Raw genomic sequence first — 20,672 nt, 5'->3', positions numbered from 1 at the left:
CTGAAGGGCAGCATCCTCTCCCAGAAACACCAGTGGATTTGGCTCTACAGAGTCTCAGTGTATGCTAGTGCAAAAGAACTGATTTGAGTTTAGAAAAGAAGAAATGCCAACGGCACCCTGTGCTTTAGGGGGCAGAGTCTGAACAGTAGAGTTGGACTGACTTGCCCTGGCCATATGCACAGAACGATCAGGAAGATTCCATAATTACTGTGCCTATCTGTAGTTATTTTGTGAAAGCAGGACTGATGGCTTAAGCATCCCTGATGACAAACACGAACTTCAGGACACTGGTCTAGTTCTCCAACACACACGGGGCACCTGCTGTGCACATGGTCCTAAGAGTCTTGTGGTAAGGGCAGGCCATGATGTTCATCCTTCCGAGGAAGATGTGAGGTAGTGAGGGCATGCCGTGGGATGAAAGTTCTCTCCCACCCTCTAGCCTCTGTTGATGGTAGACAACCCTTTGCAGAAATAAATTATAATTTTATATTTATTTCCTCAGATTACCCATCAGGCCATTCATTCCACAATGGCAGATACTTCATCTGTTTCTGGTCTCCTTTGTACTGTTTTTAGCACCATTCTTGGCACAAAAAAGTACTCAGCAACTATGAGTTGAAGAAATGATCACTAAATTATATGTATGTGCAAATACTTACATATACAAGCTATATGCTCTACAAGAATAAACAAAATCCACTAGTGTGACTGGTATCATTTAATAAAAGCTACCACTTCAGAGGAAACAACTTCTTCAAGGCTTTGCCGTGATTTAAACATGACTGGCATCTCAGTGTTTGGGCAGCAGTGTGGCTAGGCACACTGACCTTCACAGAGGATACCTGAGGACTCTCAGAGTCCAGCAACCACCAACAGGTAGCCCTTGGACTTCCAGAGTGCTCAGGTACAACTGTGCTCTGACCTTCGGTGCTGCTCAGTTCCCTGACTTGTTTAGACCTCATTCCTAAGGCTGAAGACCTTGTGTCTGTAGCTGCTTCCGTCATGCCCCACAGACCTCACCTCCTGAGTCACAGAGAAGAACTAGGTCATTCATCAGTGTGCCTTCTGTAACCTCTCGCTTGCTCTGCAGTTTAGCCATTTCACACCAGGCTTCCAGCTGGGAAAGAAAGGCCGGCCTTCTCAGCTTCCGAGCAAGCCCCATCCATGGCCTCCTCTACTACCTCCTGCTCCCTTCACCCGACACATCCCTCAAGAGACTCCCTAATTCCTTAATTCAATTCCTACTAAGGACACTCCATGGGGCATTTTTCTCTACTTTACATTACTTTCCTGTGGTCCCTTAACAGCCTGCTGGTCTATCTCTTGTTCATTCCATTTCCTGATTCCCCCTCCTATGGTGTGCACATCAAGTCATTCCTTTGAAATGGAGCTAGGTGCCATTCACACTGTGTGGGGGAGCTGGATGCCATCTAAGCTGCATGGCTAGAGAGCCACTCCTTTTACTTTATGTAATTTTCAAAAATCCCCTCGGGATGAGAGTGGTTAGAGCCATGTTAAGCCCTTTTGCCTTCCTTATTCCGCTCTCTCTGTTTTCTTTCCTTCTGTGTGGAAGTAAATGGTTTGTACACTGAAGTATTCACATCCTGCATATTACAAGAGGCAGGACAAAGTGTGGCAACAGCTTGACTTGGCCCCTCAGGGGTCACTGCTCTCTTGCTTAGTTCACTGACATGTCCCCGCCCTCCGGGCTCCCTCCTAGCACTGTGACCTCTGTGTAGCTGGAGTCAACATTTGCTCAGTCCTTTCCTGTCCTTTGACTGCCTTGTGTGCACTGGCTTCTCTTACAACACCAGGACTTCCTTCCACCCGTTTGGCTGCTTCCTGCTCTGCTACCTGGGAGTGCTGTGTCCTGAGGAGCTCACCTCTGCCTCCCATTTGTCTCCAGCATCGAAGCTTTCTCCAGCCACTTGTTGTTATGTGTGCTTTGTACATGTCCTTCTCACTGCGCACGCTATCCCTGAGTTATATTAGCGTCATCCTCAAGGTTTCCCAGAGCAGTTGTGTCTGATACATCCAAGCCTTTATTCCAAGTTGGAGTACACCTTGATTTTACTAAATTTAGCTGTTTGGTTTTGCTTTGTCTTGTTGTCATAGCTATTTCTGAGAACCACAGTCCTTTGATGACATTTTCCAATAAGTGACACATATTCTCAATGCTTTAAAGATCTCCAGATGTTTTAATGGTCTTCAGTCCCTTGGTTGCTAAAGCAAGCATGCTCTTCTCAGATTCAGAGGCTGAAAGGGGGTCTGCAGGGGGTCACTGGGGCGTGTCCAAGCACCATGATCTTTGATCTAATCAGATGGCTTCACCACTCTCCTGCGGCCATCAGCAAACTGGTTCACATCTAGCTCTTCCTGCCTGTGCTCAGAGAACCAAGCTCTCACTCCAACTGTAACCACACATGTGTGACGCAGATCCCATGGACTCCATTCTGCATGGAGGCAGCAGGAAGACAGGATGGCCTGGGCTCAGAGCCTGACCACTGGAGAATGTTGGCGCCTTTACTGGAGGGCAGCGAGCAACTGTACGCCATGCTTCATGCTAGACTGTTTTCCCAAAGTGAGGTAGTTTTCTGTTGTTCTGAAAAAGATTAGCAGAATATCCGTGGGCCCAAACAAGACAAATGTACTTGTCTTCTGGGAGCCAGAAGTCTTGAAGGACTTTGACGGGACTATCATTAAGGTGTCTGCAGGGTTATGTCCTTCCTGGTCTCTGGGACAAACTGCTTCCTTCTCTTTCCTATGTTCTGAAAGAGTCTGCACCCTTTGATTTGCAGCCCCTTTCTCCTACAGATCCCCCCTCCACCTCTTACTTCCTTTATCACAACTCTTACTTCCTCCCTTATAGTCAAGGGACTGTTTCCCTCCCCATCTCTTAAAAGACTGTCACACAATACTTCAGCTCCACCCAAGGCAGGGCAGTCTTCTCAGGTCTGTGTCATTTTTGTGAAGATCTTTCTGGAATATAGAGCAGTGTGCAGTTTGGGGGATCACAGAGAAAATGCCTCTGGGGGGCACTCTTTGTGTGTTTAGTCTCTCACCTAATTCTTGCCTACTTGGCTCTATGGTTCTGTGACATTTTCTATGGATTTTACTATGGTCATAGAATGTTGCTGAATACAAGGTATTTCCCTTCAAATGTACCTATACACAGATAGTTCCAGTCTTAGGATAATCAAACTTAAAAATTTTTAATGTGGTATAAAATGTCACATAGCCAGTGGAAATTGTGCATCAGATCTGCTCTTTTCCTGGGAACAAAAGCATGGTATGCGTTATAAGAAACATTGGGCAAAGTCAGCGACCAAATCTCAAGGATTGGCCAGGGATCCTCCTCTAGCTGGTTCACTGATGGTCCACGGGTGGCGTAGGAAGTGCCCTTTCCACTACTGTGGTTTATCCAGCAATGGCACCACTTTAAGTTGAGCATCTGTGTACACAGATGGTGATTTTGATGTTCATCTTCAGGGTTTGTACACAGGTCTTTAATAGAAACCTACTTGAGCAGCATGGTTCCTCTGTGGTGAATCTTTGTGTTTAACTTCACAAGAAAACAGCAATTTCCCCCCCCCCAATATTCTTCTTTCTCCAGGTGACAGAGGAGAACAACCCAGAAGATGGGTAAACGTGTGGTGGGAGATCTCTGAATTACTCCGGTGCCTGTCAATTTTACCACCTATTTCTACTCTCCTAAAACGGAAGCCTACCTAGTGTGACCTGTTTGCTGTCACTGTTTGCTACCCCCCTTTCCTCGCTGGTTTCCTTGGCTGTGCTCTTGCTATTGGCCCCTCCCTGGAGCTTGTGTTCACCAACTGTTACTGAAACAAGCACCAGAAGAAGCAAAGTTCTAAGAGAAAAGGTTTCTTGGCTCAGCTCACACTTGTGTGTTATTTGCTGGCTCCTGTTTAATGGTGGCTCAGAAGTGGGTGATGTAGGAATCTGGCTGGACCAAATGCATTCATGCTATGGAAGTGACAGGGGTAGACTGGGGTCCTATTGTCTCCTTCAAGACCAATCTTCCAGTGGCCAGGTTTCCTACTTGTCCCAGCATCTTAAGGGCTGTACCATCTTCTGTTCTCAAACTGGGAACCAAGCCTTCAACACACAGGCCTTCAGGGGATGCAAAGGATGCATCTAGCAAAGATATTTGCATGTAGTCTATGTATCTGTCCTATGTTCTCTCTCTGCCTTTCTCTCTCTTCCTTCCCTCCCTCCCTTCCTCCCTCCCTCCCCTCCCTCCTTTCTTTCTTTCTTTCTTTCTTTCTTTCTTTCTTTCTTTCCTTTCTATTATTGAAAATTAATCCAGTGTATTCTGATCATAATTTCCTCTCCCGTTCTCTCTTGTATCTTCCCCTCCTTGTCATCCATAAAACTCTCTCTCTTTAGAAAACAAATATGCAAATGAAAAAGCAAACAAATCAGAATAAATAAACAAACAGCAAAAAAAAATCACAGGAAACAGACACAAACACAACCCATAAAAACACAAACTCATACAAGCAAAGCATTATGAGACAATCTATAAAACCACCAGTGAGTTAATTTTATGTTGGCCATCTACTGTCTACTTCTGTGCACAGGATCTACCCTTCAGTGTGGTTAATACACTCAGTGAGACTCCATTAGAGAAAGTGGATTCTTTTCAAGTGGTTGTCAGTTGGAGATGGTTAGGGAAGGGAGATCTTCTCCATGTCCCTCTCTCAGCTCTGGGGCACCTTCTAGCTTGACTTGTGCAGGCCCTGTGCATGCTGCTACAGTCTCTGTGAGTTCATGTGAGCGTCAATCCTGCCATGAATAGAAGACACGGTTTCCTTGGTGTCATCTATCCTCTCTGGCTCTGACAATCTCTTAGCTACCTCTGCTTTTCTTCTTTTGTGATTTTATCTACTCTTATGATTTCAACTCTAATGTAGATGTGCTGAACTCTAGACCCATGCTCCTAGCATAAAATACTAGAACTAAAAAATGTATCTTTGATAGTTTTTAAGCCCCTCTACTAGCTCTCTTGGTTTATAATGTTTAACATGATAGTTATATTTACATTGGATAGCTATATTTCAATTTGTTGAAGTCATATATTTTAATGGCCCATTCTGGTCAAATATTTGGCATAGTAAATAATGTTATTACAAATGTACTCCCAAAACAATCGAACTAGATTTAGTTGGGTTGTCCAATTTACTTAAGAGGAGAAGTAAAGCAGAGAGATACATTTATCTCTGTGACAAATTACACTAATGAAACCCCAATTTAGTGTATTAAGGTTAAGAACACAGATCTAAGCACAATTAACAGCCGCATTCACTGACTTCCACTCAGAGTACCAAAAGGGTTTATTGAGAGCACTTGTGAGCGAATAAAATCGTACTTCCAGTTCATACCTTCAGAGACACAAAATAACACAGCACACTATAAGTATATGCTTTCCAGTGAGCAGACCATTTTTCAATAGCTCTTACCTGAAGCTCCCACCATCCAGTCTAGGAAAATTGAGCGCAGTGAGATGGATTAATACATTGCAACTGAAATGCTCAGGCTTCCCTGTGCTCACGTCTGTACCCTTTGGGGAGGGCAGTATTGGGCTATCATTACACACTTGGACTCTGTCGTTTTAGTACTTGCCCTGAGTAGAGTTCCTTGGTCTGATTGGAATATGTTGTGTATTTATGGATAAGGAATGGGAGTAGTTCCTTGTTAATAAATCTCATGTTGGAAATCATTTATTTTGTCTCTTGTAAGTAGCAGAATATCTATGTATAAACTTTATTTATCACACACGCACACGCACACACACACACACACATTATATTTCTTCTGAAAGAATCTGCATTGCTCTGTGTCTATGGAAATTAACATACCTTGAAGAGAAAAATATGACAAGATTTTGGGCCAAATTTGCTGTGGACTGTCAGACTTTCTTTCACTGTTTTTTTTTCTTAATAACTTCCACACTATGACTCTATTTGAAACACACTTATACAAAGACGTATTTGTAAAGAAACCAACAACTGATGGCTGAGACTTCCTTTTTAAAAGTAGGAAATGGTGCTTTATCTATTAAGCACTATGCACTGCCTGAGTGTTCCCAGACAGGTACAACTATTTTGTGTAGAGTCTGCCTTGTGCATTCCAATTTTCTACTACAGAGCTTGGCATAAAAATTATAATTAAAATGAACAATCAGATCATGTCCCTCATTTCTCTTAACATATGAGACCTGGGAGGCAGAAAACCCAAACCATGTCTTTACTCCTTTCCAGTCTTACCTTGATCTTGGTTTAAGCCTGGACTCTTCTGCCTGTTGGCATAAGAATATGACCAAGTCATGTATCTTGTTATGTCCTGACTCCTTCATCTTGAAAATGGTGATAGTGGTGGTAGTGTGTTTGGGAAGGATATTAGACTAGCTATCTTCCGGGATATTTGTGAAAATATAGTGTGTATAAAGTGTCTGCCACTAGCGTGTCTGACACATTTACCCAATGTTGACTGTACAAGTACTATGGGAGTCCAGAAAGAAAAAAAAATGATTTCCAGGTTGATTGTTCACCAGTGTCACCCAGAGGGGCTGTATGGTCTTAGTGAATCTGAGTGATAGCACGTATTTGAAATAGAAAGCACCACCCCACCCCCAGATGGTCTCTGCCTCCTCCACCTACTGAATGGATGTCCACACTTCCCATGTAATCTTTACTCACACTTCTTACAAAGACAGCATGTCATCCTGACCCCAGCAGCCGAGCTGGGCTTTCCAGAAGTCTTCAAGCTTGAGGAGTGGGAGGCACCACGGCCTGCTCAAGGGGAACAGGGTGAATTGATGCCAGACGGTGGCAGGTGGCTATTTTCACTTAGCAGTTAGTGGCAAATGAAAGAGGTGTGTGGGTATCTTTCTCCCCAGGGGCCATTCATTTCTCTCCAGCTGAAAGAGCAATGGGCTGATCTGAGGCAGGACAAAAAGTTCAAAGGAATTATGACAGATCAGTCCAGCACCCCTGAGTTTATCTGAATAACAACGTATAAGCACCGCTCAGTGTTGACAAAGCTCTGCCGGCTGTGAAGGCTGAAGGGGAGACTTGGAACTGAGCACTGACGTTGCTGCTTAAATGTGCACAGGTCTGGATTACAGTGAAGTAGTTCATGGACTGCTTATGTCTTCTTAATCTCCAACTAGCACTGAGACTAGTCTCCATGACACAGGTAAAAGAAGTGTCTGACCATAAGCCCTGAACTCATCATCGTCTGGTAAACAGGACTGATGAGCGTCCTGACTGCAGTGCGGGGCAGCAGATCCGTGGCTTCCCTATGGCCGCTCTCCTCACCCCCACCTCTGCGTCACTATTAATTCAGGCCCAGTCTACCTTTTCTTCACACTGCCTCTCCCACTTCCTTCTTTGTCTCCTACACCTTCCAACTCCTGCCCAATTAAATCAAAACATTAACAGGACTTTTTTCTACCAAAAGTTCAGTGCTCTGATATGTAGTGAGCAGGGCCCACTGACCTTTTGTCCTACCTTGAGATCTAAAGCAGAAAATCACCATTGTTACTGATGTCTGTGCATAAACTTACTTCGATGACTCAAGGGAAGTAACCCGATCTGACTCCAGTGTTATCATCTTGTCAAGAGAGTCAGGACTGCAAATTTCTTTCTTTCATTCATTTATTCTCTTTGAGCTGTTTTATAACATTTGGGTTGTTTTTATATTTGTTTTTCACAAGTACCCTGGTGTGGAGAAAATGGTACATGCTGGGTGGGGTCTCCTTGGTTCACCGTTGCCTTTCCTTGCGAAGTCAGATACCCTCAAGAAAGGGCTAAGACCACAGCGTGTGTTAGCCGATGCCCAGTGACTTGTAATCTCCCTCTCCGTCTGTGCCTCCATTTCCTGGCGATCTAACATATCAGTGTTTTGCTGCCACGCTGTCAGGATCAAAAGTCAGCAGAGATGATTCGGGCTCCATGTCTATTATGAAATAATTGTCTTATCTGCATGACAATACGCACATATATTTCTGCTGAATTATCTACATCTTAAGTATTCATTCATGCTCCGGAGAAGGTGATGAATGCACCAGATGCTTACATGTGGTGAGATCATGAAGAGGGGCGGAGCAGGGCACCTTGCCAACTGTTTGGGTGGCTATTTGTCAGGAGAATGAGTCACGCCTGCAGCCCCGGCTGTCCCATTCCTGATACTGCTTTTAATATGATTCACTGGAAAGAGGCCAAGGGCCCACACCAAAATTCAGTCTATTTTTCCCTATTGACAGTGGTATATTTCTATGTTGCTTTTTCTTCTCTACTGTTACAGGCAAGCTGTATCTCCCTAGGTGTGATATTATGCTTTGTTTCAAAGCTAGGACACTACCCTATTTTTATATTCCTTATTTGATTCTTGAAATGTTCACCTAAAATGTATCATAGTGCCTGGGGAAGCCTTCACCTACAGACAAGGTGATCTACTTTTTTTGCAGTCTGTACCAATAAGCTACTCCAGAGTTTTCATCAGCTCAATCCTGGGCTGAGGCTTTATCAGTGTTTCACGTTCACATTTGATGCTGGAAGGGAGGAGAGAGGACGTGCTCTGTTGTGGACAGGGTCACAGAACTCAGGGTTGATGTAAGCAGAGCCAAGGCTACACTGGAGCCATCTGCTAGGATCTGAGGGAGTTCAGTGGGCTGGCTGGTCTGCAAGCTTGTGATGTGAGAACTATTTCGTTGCCATGCAGTGGGCAGGATGGCGCCCTAGCTCCTTGGGTAGCTTTTGTGTTCTTACGATGGACTGAGCTGACCTTACCTCTCCTGCTGTCCTATTGTCTTAATAAGTAGTAGTGGGGCTGGAAGCCTCAGGGAGGGCTGATCTAAAGTAAGCAGAAACCCAGGGCAGCTTCTCCAAGACAGTCTCCAAGGCGACCTCCAGGGCAGGCTGTCTGCTTGGATCCAGCAGTAGCAACAAGGGGCACGTGGAGACTTTTGAAAGGCAGGCAGCCTAGTTGTGCAGGCAGTGGGAACAGGGAGCTGTGTTTGTTCTGCTTTCTGCAGTATGATGTGCTAAGCTGTCTGTATGACCTTGACAGTCACAGCAGAATTGTCTGGCTCTGTGACATGGAAGGGGTTTAGTCGTTACCTCTATTTGCTAAATTGGGACCAAAGTAGATGAGGACACTCGGTTATTTAGAGTGTTTGTTTATCTGGCAAGTTTGGTGATCAATGTGGGGCAGGAGGCCAGGTGTGGTCACATGTCAGCATTGTGATCAGGAAGTGTGGAAATTTCTAGTTTCCACTTTCATCTATTTTTACGACCATCTTTATTGGGTTTTCAATGAGTCTGGAACATGCAAACTGTGTGATTCAGAGTGAAACTTTATAATGTTTAATTCATCATCCTGAAACTGGGCAAACTTTTTCTCTAATCACACAGGAACAAGTGTGGAGGGCACTTTGAACTCAGTGATTCCCTCCCTTCCCTTGGGTGTTAATGGAATAATGCTAATGAGTAGCTCCTAGTCTGGGGCCTTGGCCCTTCCTGTGTGTTTTGAGACTCCCCCTTTCTCAAGTTGGTGTGTTGTTCCCAAGTAATTTTTAAAGAGGTCAAAGCATTGGGAATTGTTTAAGCACATTTTAAAATTAAATGCCAATTGAGAAACAAAATCTCACCCTAGGGTATAAAGTGAGGATATGGCTGCTTCAAGGTATAGCTGAGAGGGAAGGTTTTATTGAAAGGATGAGGGAGAGTACAGCCATAGGCTCTGGAAGAGTCCAGAGCACAGAGAAAGTGCAAGACCAAACATGTCCAGTAGATTGAACCATGTGTAAGAGGAGAGAGAGTGTAAGTGAGGGAGAGAGGAGGAGCAAGAAAGGAAGACAAAAGAGAGGTCTGAGAGAATGCATGGCTGAAATGGCAGGCCTCTATAGGAACCAGAGGCTGGGGGAAGGGAAGCCATAAGCTGGAGAAGTTCAGGGTAGGGGGGGCGGAGTCAGAAGGACTGAGAAGAGTCACCACCAGTACTGAGCGAACCTGGAGGCCAACATGCGCTTTGGTATAATAGTTTCCGAGCTGGTGTATGATGTTTCTATGTTAGCTCGAAGTCTGGAAAAATCAGCTTAGTAATAGGATAATCACTTTTAGAATCTTCTGGCACTTGTAAAGAGGAAGGAAGATAGGTAGGAAAGATGTGTCTAAGACTGAAAACTGTGCCACACTGAAACATTATTTCTCTGAAATAAGCTCTTTGGGAAAAATTCAAACCATCTGGGTTAGATTATAGAATGTAAGCACGGGATGGAAAGTGGTCTTTGGGACATTGGAGTGAATACTTCTGGAATTTTATAATTTCACTGCCCCCATATCTTTATAGATGAAATAAAACAACTCCCTCTGGTTTTACTATTTATGTTTTCCTCGGTTGGGGAAAGGTGGTCAGGTGAGGTAGCAGGGGCATGTGAGAGGTGACATGAAAAGAACCCCATGTGACTTTTTTCTTTTATTTTCATATCTCAATTCCCTGGCTATTCCCTTCAGTCCTCGAGGTGTCGACAGCTGGAAATACGCTGAACTGCAATCCACTTTTCGGAAGTTATTGATATTTCCTAACTGAGGTTGAGTGCTGTGCCTCCGTCTAGGTGAAAATGTGCCAAGGTCTTGGGTCTCCTGTGCCTTGTCCAGGGTTATTATAGTTTCAGTGACACAATGGCAGGAGCAGGAGAGCAGGCTGCTGCCCGGGGCCCCATGCTGAATGGATCTCTTATTTGCAGAATGGCTCCGCATAGACTGGCAAAGCCACCAAGCAGTCACTCTTTCTTTTGAGTTATACATTTGTTTGAGTTCCAAAGCTGTTGAGTGTTAGAGATCTAAAATGTTCTTTCTACAGAGTTAATAGCTGCTTGTACTATGAAAAATTACCCTAACTAATTTTACCAAAGAGCCAGTGGAAAGAAAAGCAAACCAGCAGATCCGGGACCACACAGTGATCCTGGCTAGCATGGTTAGTGTACTAGATGTCACTGTTAGAGGTTAGAGCTTTAAAGGCTCTTGTATTGAAGGCTTGGTCATCAGCACTATTAGGAGATGATGAAACCTTCAGAAGGTAGAATCTAGGAGGACGTTAAGTCATTCTTTGTGTACTTCCACAGGGTAAATTGGGGTCCTACTCACTTCTTGTCTCTCGTTGCTTTCTAGCAAATAAGATGAGTTTATAAGCATGATATGCTGCCTTTCCACGGGTCCAAAAGCAAGAGGACCAATGAACCATAGACTGAAACTACTCAGCTTTTTGCTGAAGTAAATATTCTCCGAACCTTCTTCTTTCTTTCTTCTTTTCCTCCTCTTCCTCCTCCTCCTCCTCTTCCTCCTCTTCTTCTTCCTCCTCCTCCGCTGCCTCTCCTTCCCCTCCCCCTCACAGAGAGCTGCCTGTCTCTGCTTTTTGAGTTCTGAGATTAAAGACATGAGCTACTACCATCCAACTAATATTTCTTCCTTATAAGTTTATTTAACTTAGGCATTTTGTAACAATGCAGGTTTGCTATAAACATCACTAATAAGATGATGTAGGTTCCGTAGTAGTGTGAATGAGAAATCTCCCCCAGGAGTTCATACATTTGAAGTCTTGGTCCAGTTGGTGCTGTTTGGGAAACTTATTGAAACTTAAGGAGTTACATGTTTGCTGGGAGAAGTACGTTTGGGGTGCCGGGGTTAGTTTTGGTAGTTTATGTCTTTGTCTCACCCTTCTCACTCTATGTGAATGAAACATCACCCCTGCTCCTGTATGTGGCTGACAATATGTCCAGCCAGCTTCCTGATGGACTCTAACCTTCTGAGCCATAAACAAAAGCAAACCACTTCTTCCTTAACTGTTTCTGATAATGGTATTTTATCACAGCAATGGAAAGCAAACTAATCTACATGCAGTTTGTTGTAGTAAGAACGTCAGTAGGAGGAGCATATTTTGTTTTAGTGACTATGAGCGCTGCTGTTGCTCATTATCACAATGTGTGGCTCCTAAAGATGCTACGGCAGAGTGTGATAGCACATGCTCACAATCCAAGTGCTTGGGAAAGTTAGGGAGGGAGTGAGGACATAGTAAAACCTTATCTAAATATCTAAAGGAGGTAGGAACATAGAGAGAGGTAGGAGGGGAGAAGAAATGAATGGATGAAAGGTTCCAGTAATATTTATCTAACTACAGAATCTAAATTATATATATATTATACATACACATAATAAAATAAAAATATATTCCATGTGTATGTAATAAATAACATAAATAAATTTATGAAGTGATAAAAATTTGGTCCCCTTGGGTACAAAAATAATTAAGGGATAAAAGTCAAATACAAACTATAATTAATGTGAAAAGTTGCTAAACATATAGTTGTTGATTGAAATATAATGAAAGAGAACTCAAAAACATATGTGGTTCTGAGTTCTGTCAATGGGACCCATTATTTCCCTTGTGCATGTCAAAGACAGATTGTATTTTGCTTAAAACACTAAAAACATAATGAATGTCCTCAAACTCATGGCTTGCCTTTTCATAATAGAATGCCTTCAATTAAGTCAGATGTATGTTTGTTGAGCAACTAATGTCCACAAATCATGATGATAGTTATGAGGAGAGATGAGGAACTGTAAGGTAGAGATCTTGTCCTCATGACGGGGAAAACCACGGGCAGGAAAGGGCAGCTTCTGCTGTGAGAACGCTAAGGAAGGCTGGTGAGCTTTGCAAGGGAAACCTGCAGGCTCACAAAGGAGAAGGAAATCAACAGTTGGTAGGTTTTTACCTGTAGATTCACCTGGAGGAGTTGAAATAAATAAGAACTTGGAAGACTGAGAAAACCTTTTGGGTACCAGAACCAAAATGATAATTCAGGGTGCAGAATCGGAAATACTCAGGCGGACTTTGGACTAAGCGAATTCCAAAAGGAGAAGGGGGAGGGGAAACAATAATTATATAAACAACAGAAGGAGATTTTCCTGAGCTGAAAGTTCACACACACACACACACACACACACACAGAGAGAGAGAGAGAGAGAGAGAGAGAGAGAGAGAGAGAGAGAATCTGTGATCAATAGAATTAAGTGAGTCCAGTTGAGACAGATGAGTGGAAATGAACAATATATTAGTGAATTAATAGATTCCTGCAAAATCCTTAATTTCAGTTTTCAAATACTAACTTTTTTAGTTTTCAGTTAATATCTTGTGTAGAGCTTCTATTGCTGGGATGAAACACCACTGCCAAAGTAACTTGAGGAGGAAAGGATTTATTTGGCTTACACTTCCATATCACTGGTCTTCATTGAAGGAAGTCAGGAATAGGACTCAAACAGGGCAGGAACGTGGATTCAGGAGCTGATGCAGAGGCCATGGAAGGTGCTGCTTACTGATTTGTCCCCCAAGGCTTGCTCCACCTGCTGTCTTATAGAACTCAGGACCACTAGCCCAGGGGTGGCACTACTCCCAATGCACCGGGCCCTTCCACATCAATCGCTAATTACAAAAAAGCCCTATAGGGCTGTATATAGCCCAGTCTTAGGAGATATTTTCTCAGTTGAGGCTCCTTCCTCTCAGATGACCATAGATGGTGTCAAGTTGACATAAAATGAGCCAGCACAGGTAAGAAGAAGAAATAACCATGAAAACAAATATAATCAGACTGAGCTCGGACTTTGTCTCATGACCTAGAAATATCCAGAAAAATTGTGAAACATATCATAATTCACAGTACAATAACCTGTCTGGATAATATTGAGTTGGATAATCTGATAGAGTGAAGGAAGTATATCAGTGAATTATGGGAATTTAAGGCTATATCACCCACCATATCAGCTAGCCTGTCTTGGATTTCCCAGAACTCTGTTTAATTTTGCACCAAACATTCTATTGTCTGGGCAATTCCTTAGTATCAGGCAAGCTAGGACAACTGGTCATCCTAAAATATACCTTATATGAAGAAACCTGAGGTGAAACACAGTAGAGGCTTTGACAAGGAGGCTCTTACACTGGGAGGTTTTGCTTTTCTCTCCCATGTGCTCTGCTTTAGAGAATTTACCAATGTCTTGAGGCGACTTTTATAGTTACATTTGGGTTAGGAAGAGGATTCAACTACTTGCATTTAGTGTGTAGAAGCCAGAAACGCTGCTACATACCCTGTAGCTCATTGAAAACAAAAACGAAAACAAGAACAAAACAAAACAAAACAAAACAAAACCCTGTAGTGAGTGCTATCTTCCCCCAAATGTCAATGGTGGTAACACTGAGAAATCCTGAATTTGGGGAGTTAACAGAGTCAGAGAGCAGTGTACTACGAACCTTGGTAATTTGCATTTATAACCTTTAAATGGACGAGCTCTCGAAAGATTGTTTTGAGTGGTAAGGACTTACAGAAGCTCATGAAGTAGAAAGAACACAGCAATGAAACCTTAATGCGCTGCAGATGTGAATTTGTCCCTATAAAGCCTAGTCTCAGTGGCAGGGACAGGAGGATGACAGAGACCTATGTGGCATTGAAACTTTTTTAAAGGTCTCCATTCACTGTGATGGAAAGAAGCTGCTTAGGGCATTAGACACTCTAGGGAAGAAAGTCTATATATTTTATTTTCCTTTGATAATGAAAAGCAGTCATGACTATAACTGCCAGGAGAGGCTGATTATAGAAAAGCATATCCAAACTTCCATACTAGCAAAAGATTGGAAGGCATTTGGTAGCCACCTGACCAGACATGTGAAAGTAAGAGACCAATATGGGTTATGGAAGAGGAGCCGCCTCCTGTCTGCCATAGTCAACTGGGGTTTTTAGACAGTAGAATGTTACTGTTTTTTTCCTCTGTGTTACTAAAGGGTAAAAATCCATAGCCTTTTAGTTAGTATGATGGTTAATATTATCAACATAACATTATCTTAAACCACACTTAATGGAGGTGGGAAGACCCACCCCAACTGGGCAGCACCATTCCCTAAGCTTGGGTCCCGGGTTGAATGAGAGGAAGTCTAGCTGAGCCCCCAACACTCATCATTTGATGCTTTCTGACTTTGGGTGCAATGTGACCATCTCTCTCAAGCTCTAGCTGCTGCAAGTCCCTTGTCACAAAGGACTGTACCTGCAAACTGTGAGCCAAAATAAACCCTTCCTTCCTTACGTTTGTTTCTTGTTGGGAATTTTGTCCCAGCAATAAGACAGGTAAAGAAGACAATAAATACATGTGGTTTAGTTCAGGATCTTTAATGAGCAAGTATAGCATAGTTATCACATTCCCCTCTCCTAAATCAAGCAAGTAGATCTCTGGGCACAGTTTTGTTCAGATTCGTCTTTCCTCACAGAGGGTAGGATTCCACTTTTTCTCACTGGTGACCCTATCACTCATGACCTATGCATCGTTACTAAACAAACACAAACAACAGCCTCTTGGTCTATAATTAGAGACTAGCTTTGAAGATAAGAAAGCTCTTGGCAACATAGAACTCGGAACAGTCCAGGAAGCTGTATGCTTTCCTGCAGTCCAGCTGGAGCAGAAACGGAGAGTGTAAGGCTGAAATGAACAGCCTGCCAAACCAGCGGGGGCTGGCTTGAAACTGACCTGCAACCCAGAGAACGCAAAGCCTGGGCAAGAAATGGCTTCCTAGGACCAGAGTTGGGAGATTTAGCAAACAAGAAAGCAGGACACCTAGTAAAGGTTGAGATTCAGATACTCATTTCATTTTTTCCACCTGTATATTCCTCAAGTTGTAAAGAATATACTTTTACTAAAAGAGCATTCACGGTTCATCTGAAGTTTAAGTTTCCATGGAAATCCTGCATTTTGCTGGGCACTCCCACCCTCCCCCATACGATAAGAGGAATATTTTCTGAATGGGAGAAGATGGTTTATAGAAAGGGTTACTTCCTCCCACCTGGGTTGTTCAAATATAAAACTTCTTAGGTTTTAGTAACATGTATCTTCTAAGATTTTCATTCATATGCAGTTTAATTATTTATTTTACTTGATTCTTTTTTTTTCCCCTAAGGGACCTTGATTCTACCTTCTACAACCATTCTCAGAAAGCCAACCACTTCATCAAGGAGTTGTGATCAGAGCGGCGAAGGTGAATTATATTTACACTGTACTGTCCCCTCTGTGTCCGTCTAATGCTCATGACAGTGCAGCAGCAGCCTATCTCCTCAGTGAGCTTGAAAGTGACACTGGGCCACCTTCTGATGGTTGCTGTCCTAGCCTGATGCAGTTGAGTGGATACAGGCCTAAGAACCAAAAGTAACACAGAGTTGGGCTGGAGTGCTCACCAAAGAGTTGGGTGAGCTTGCACTGCCTTTATGAGGGGGGGTTCGCATGCATGTTTCCTGTGGCACAGATGTAGACTACAGTAATCATAGGGTCAGTGAAGTTCTGTAAGAGTGAGGGAATTCCTACAGAGATCCTGCATATGATGGGTGGGTAAGAAACCCCGGGGCTGTACAGGAGGCTGAAAGAGTAAAATGTAGAGCCTACCTCTTGGATGAGGACTCCCAGAAAGATCCATCAGAACATCCACACTACACTCTGGAATGTCCAAGGATTGCAAAGCCAGGCCATGTCTGATCTAACTCCTGGCCCCTTAAATTATTCACTGTGTGACTTCCTACAGAGCCATGTGACTGAAGGTGGAGGTCATGAAAAATGTGGCAACAGTATGTAGCATTTCTTAACACGCAGAAGCCAAAAATTGAGTCAAAATCAAATACATAGTGAATCTAAAGAATTTCTGGAAGTCCTCTCCATGGTACATAGCATGACATCATTGCAACCCTGACAGTGCATGTACAACACACAGCTTCCAGCAAGTACGCCAACATTGCATGTACCACCAGTGAATGCTGCCTCAAGCAGTCTGGTTCAGATTTGAATTGCTGTTCATTATGATTGCAGCGTTCTCCTTCCTATATACAAAGTCGCTCACAAAACATGACAGTTTATAGAAAACAGAGAATTTTAACAGCCTTCAGCATATATCAAATCTATGAATTATATTATGTTAGAAAGTTTGATTTCAAACATTATTGTTTGAGTTCATTCACTGAATTTTGTCTTTGGATTATGACAGAATTACTAAGAGCTTCTGAAGTCCCCCTAAACATGTATCTCCTGAGTTATACTACACACTATTCAAAGTGACATTCTTAGCATTGACAATTATAAATTAAATTATTGATCAACTCCAAATGACATTGAAATTACTCTGTGTTCTGCAGTATCAAATATTCAGTCAAGATTGAATTCTGTGTGTAAAAACTAGCAAGCATCTTTATCTTACTAGTGTGCAAATTTGCTTTAAATTTTAATAAATGATAAAATTATATGCATACAAAAATTATGTTAAAAGATTTTTTAGATATTTAAGGGATTTTACTTGAGTGCTTAAATATACACAAAATGAATAAAATGAAAATATATGTTATTAGAAAATAAAATAAATTTCTTTATGATGTAATATCAGTAAACACTTAATTTTGCTTGGAAATTTTATATGCTGGGGTCATATAAGAACTTTTTTGCCAAAAAGCAGTTGTAATGGGAACTATTTTAAGATGCTTTGATCTAACTCATATATAAGAATATTCTGTTTTCCTGTCCCTCTTCCTCTTGGTCTAAGTCAGGGAAATTTAAGGGTGATGGAGAGACAGGAAGCTGGCCTTTGTGAGATACATCCATGACATTGCTACCCAGAGAAGTGAGGCAAAAGGCATGGAACAAAGATTGAAGACACCCTCATTTTTACCTGATTTACATAAGATGCATGGGGAAAATCTGTGATGGATCTCTAACCTTCAGTCTTGTATCTTGTATTCAGTTGCCATTTTTAAAATTATGGTTTTGAGACATTTTCTAATATTCTACAATGTGTTTCATCGGCTCAACTATCACTTTATTAAGTGATATCCAAACTAAGCATTTTTCTATGGTTGGCATATTTCACTCAGTTCTAAACTGCCAATGTCATCCGTGTTGAAACCTAGAGCTGTAACTTCTTCATATCCACTTCAGCATAATATTTCCTGGTGGGAGCATGTAGCACTGCAATGATTGCTTTTTATGTCTGTGAATATTTGGATCACTGGCACTTTCTGTTGTGTGCACTGCTGTTTTGAACTTTTTAAAGGGGCTTATGAGTAAGTATTTTTTTGAGGGCGTGTAACTGAGATCAGGTTTGACAGATGTGGGACATCACTTTTAAAACTGTTCCTAACTCACTTTACAAAGCAGTGGAATTATAATTCCAACCTTCTTATCCACTTGTCATGGTTTGTGTTAACTATATGACCCAATGATCCCCCAAAGCACATGACAAATTCTTATAGGGCAAAGTCAGCCTATGGGTTCTGGGACACATACAGCAATGGAGAAGACCTAGTTAGTACTCTGTTGGTCCCATACCTGCCTGTGTCTCCACCCAGAGTTTTGTTCTCCAGTATCTGGGCCTGGATGGCTTGACTGTAGCTTCTTTCCTTGTTCAGTTTTCCAGCACTGGGGACTGTCACACAGGAAAGCATGTTGCTTAGAATCGGTTTAAATAAATAATACCATTCTGAGACTGAGTTTCATTCATAATACCATTCTCAGATTCTGAGTTTGATTTCCTAGGTGAGGTTCTTCCTAGTGCTTGCAGCAAAGATTTGAGGTCCTCCCCGCTGTTTCGACTCTCTGGCCAGCACCAGTACCCTTCTGGAAGCACTTCCTCCTTTTAACATTCATTCTGGTTTATCTCTGTAAGGGTCATAGATAAAAGGCCTTTCAGGTAAGATCATATGAAGACCTTACATGTGTTTAATGCACATTTAACAACTTGAATAATTGTATTCTGTGCGAGGTCAAGTTCAACCTTCAAAAATCATGTTCATTTTCCTTGATCAGTTACTCTGTGCATGCCAGTGTTGGCTGAATAACAACCCGTAGGGTTTCTGAGAGAGTTATACCATCAGAAAAACTGCCAACTTGAACCAAAAAGGATCCAAAAAGGATGAGTGAAAGCAGGATCTCAGATTCCTTAAATTCTACAGACAGGAAGTAGGCTGCGGAAGCTATTCACCTGCAAACAGATGCTGCTCTTCTAGAAAATGGGGCGACTCTGACAGGAGACTGGGGACCAAGAACCACGGAGAAGCATCCCAGCCCTAGAATAGAGTAGACAGTCTGCTCTATTCAGAAACTGTTCGGGACAAGAGGTTCCCTTTTTCCTTTTACTTCTCCCCCTTGGACGATGACATTCAGGACTGTTGTCATCTGCCTGTCCTATTACCTATTTCCCCTTTAAGGCAGACACAGTGTTCTATAATTGTACAGCTTCACTTACAGAGGAGAATTTCCCCTTTGCATGGATTACATACAGAGATTCACCTACTCTCAATTTAGATGACGAGATTTGGAGTATTTAAGCTGGTGAGAGTTGGATATGATTCAGCCTTGAAGGTACAATGGGTTCTGACTGGAGCACGAGCACGATGAGTGTTCTATGCTTGTAGGATGGGTGTGACTCCCCAAGAGCCAGAGGGTAGACTGTAGACTGAATAATGAACACACTCAGACCTGATCTCAGAAACCATCACTGTTAGTTACCTCCCATGGGAAGAGAGACTTTTCAGATGTAACTAGGTTAAAGGTCTTAGAGACTATCTGGAATTATTTAGATGGGACTGATGTGATAGCAGTGGTCCTTATGAGGAAAATGTAGGAGGAGTCAAAGAGAGGTCAGAACAATGTGACTAGGAGCTAAAGAATCTTCGCATCCTCTCTAGAATATGGAAGAGCTAAAACCCCCCCTTGGAACCTTCAGAAGTAATCAGGGTTTTTTTTTTTTTGTTGTTATGTATATAATATATATGTGTGTGTGTGTGTGTGTGTGTGTGTGTGTGTGTGTGTATTCTGTGTCTGTTTGTGTAGATATAAATTCTACATAGGTGTATATATAAATATACAGTTATATATTATATTAATTACACTATATATAAATATATAAGCATATGTAATAGGTATAAATAATGTATATAATATATACAATACACATAAATATAATCTGCCCAGTGCATTGTTATTTACACATATGTTTTCAGTGCTGAACATTTGTCACTGGACAACCAATCTGTGTGGTCTACCCTGGGGAGAACCACCTCTCCCACTCCCAGATTTCCTCCGTTGCCTATAGTTCTTTGTTAGCCTCGGGGCCTCATGGGCTTTTCAGCATCTGCTTTGGCATGTCCATTGGTGATGTCCTTGCTTGGCTCACTTTTGGGTAGTCATGCTGGTGATACATTATGGGTGTAGCTTCTGATGTTACTAGGAGGCACAGTCTCAGAGAAAACCCTTACAATCTTTCTGAAGTAACCAGTCTTGATTTCAGCCATCCAAGATTAATTTTGTTCTTCTGTCTTCCAGAAGAAGGCTATATATTGGTGCTTTTTGGAAATTTGTTAGAGCAGCAGTCAGACACTGAACCAAGTTCATGAAATGCTTCTGTACATTCAAGAAATACAGCCAGAGGAGGGGTGTGAATGAGAAAGAAGCCTTTCCCTAGCTGGGTTCATTTCATCTGATACTATGTATATGATACATAGTACTCAATGTTCACTGTCTTAAACAAAATAATGCCTTTTACACAAATACAAAAAAGAAGCTGGGTTGTTTAAAGTCCTC

This window comes from Grammomys surdaster, unplaced genomic scaffold (assembly GCF_004785775.1).
Source record: "Grammomys surdaster isolate TR1022 unplaced genomic scaffold, NIH_TR_1.0 64, whole genome shotgun sequence".
NCBI lineage: Eukaryota > Metazoa > Chordata > Mammalia > Rodentia > Muridae > Grammomys > Grammomys surdaster.
Note: the sequence above shows the minus strand (reverse complement) of the source record.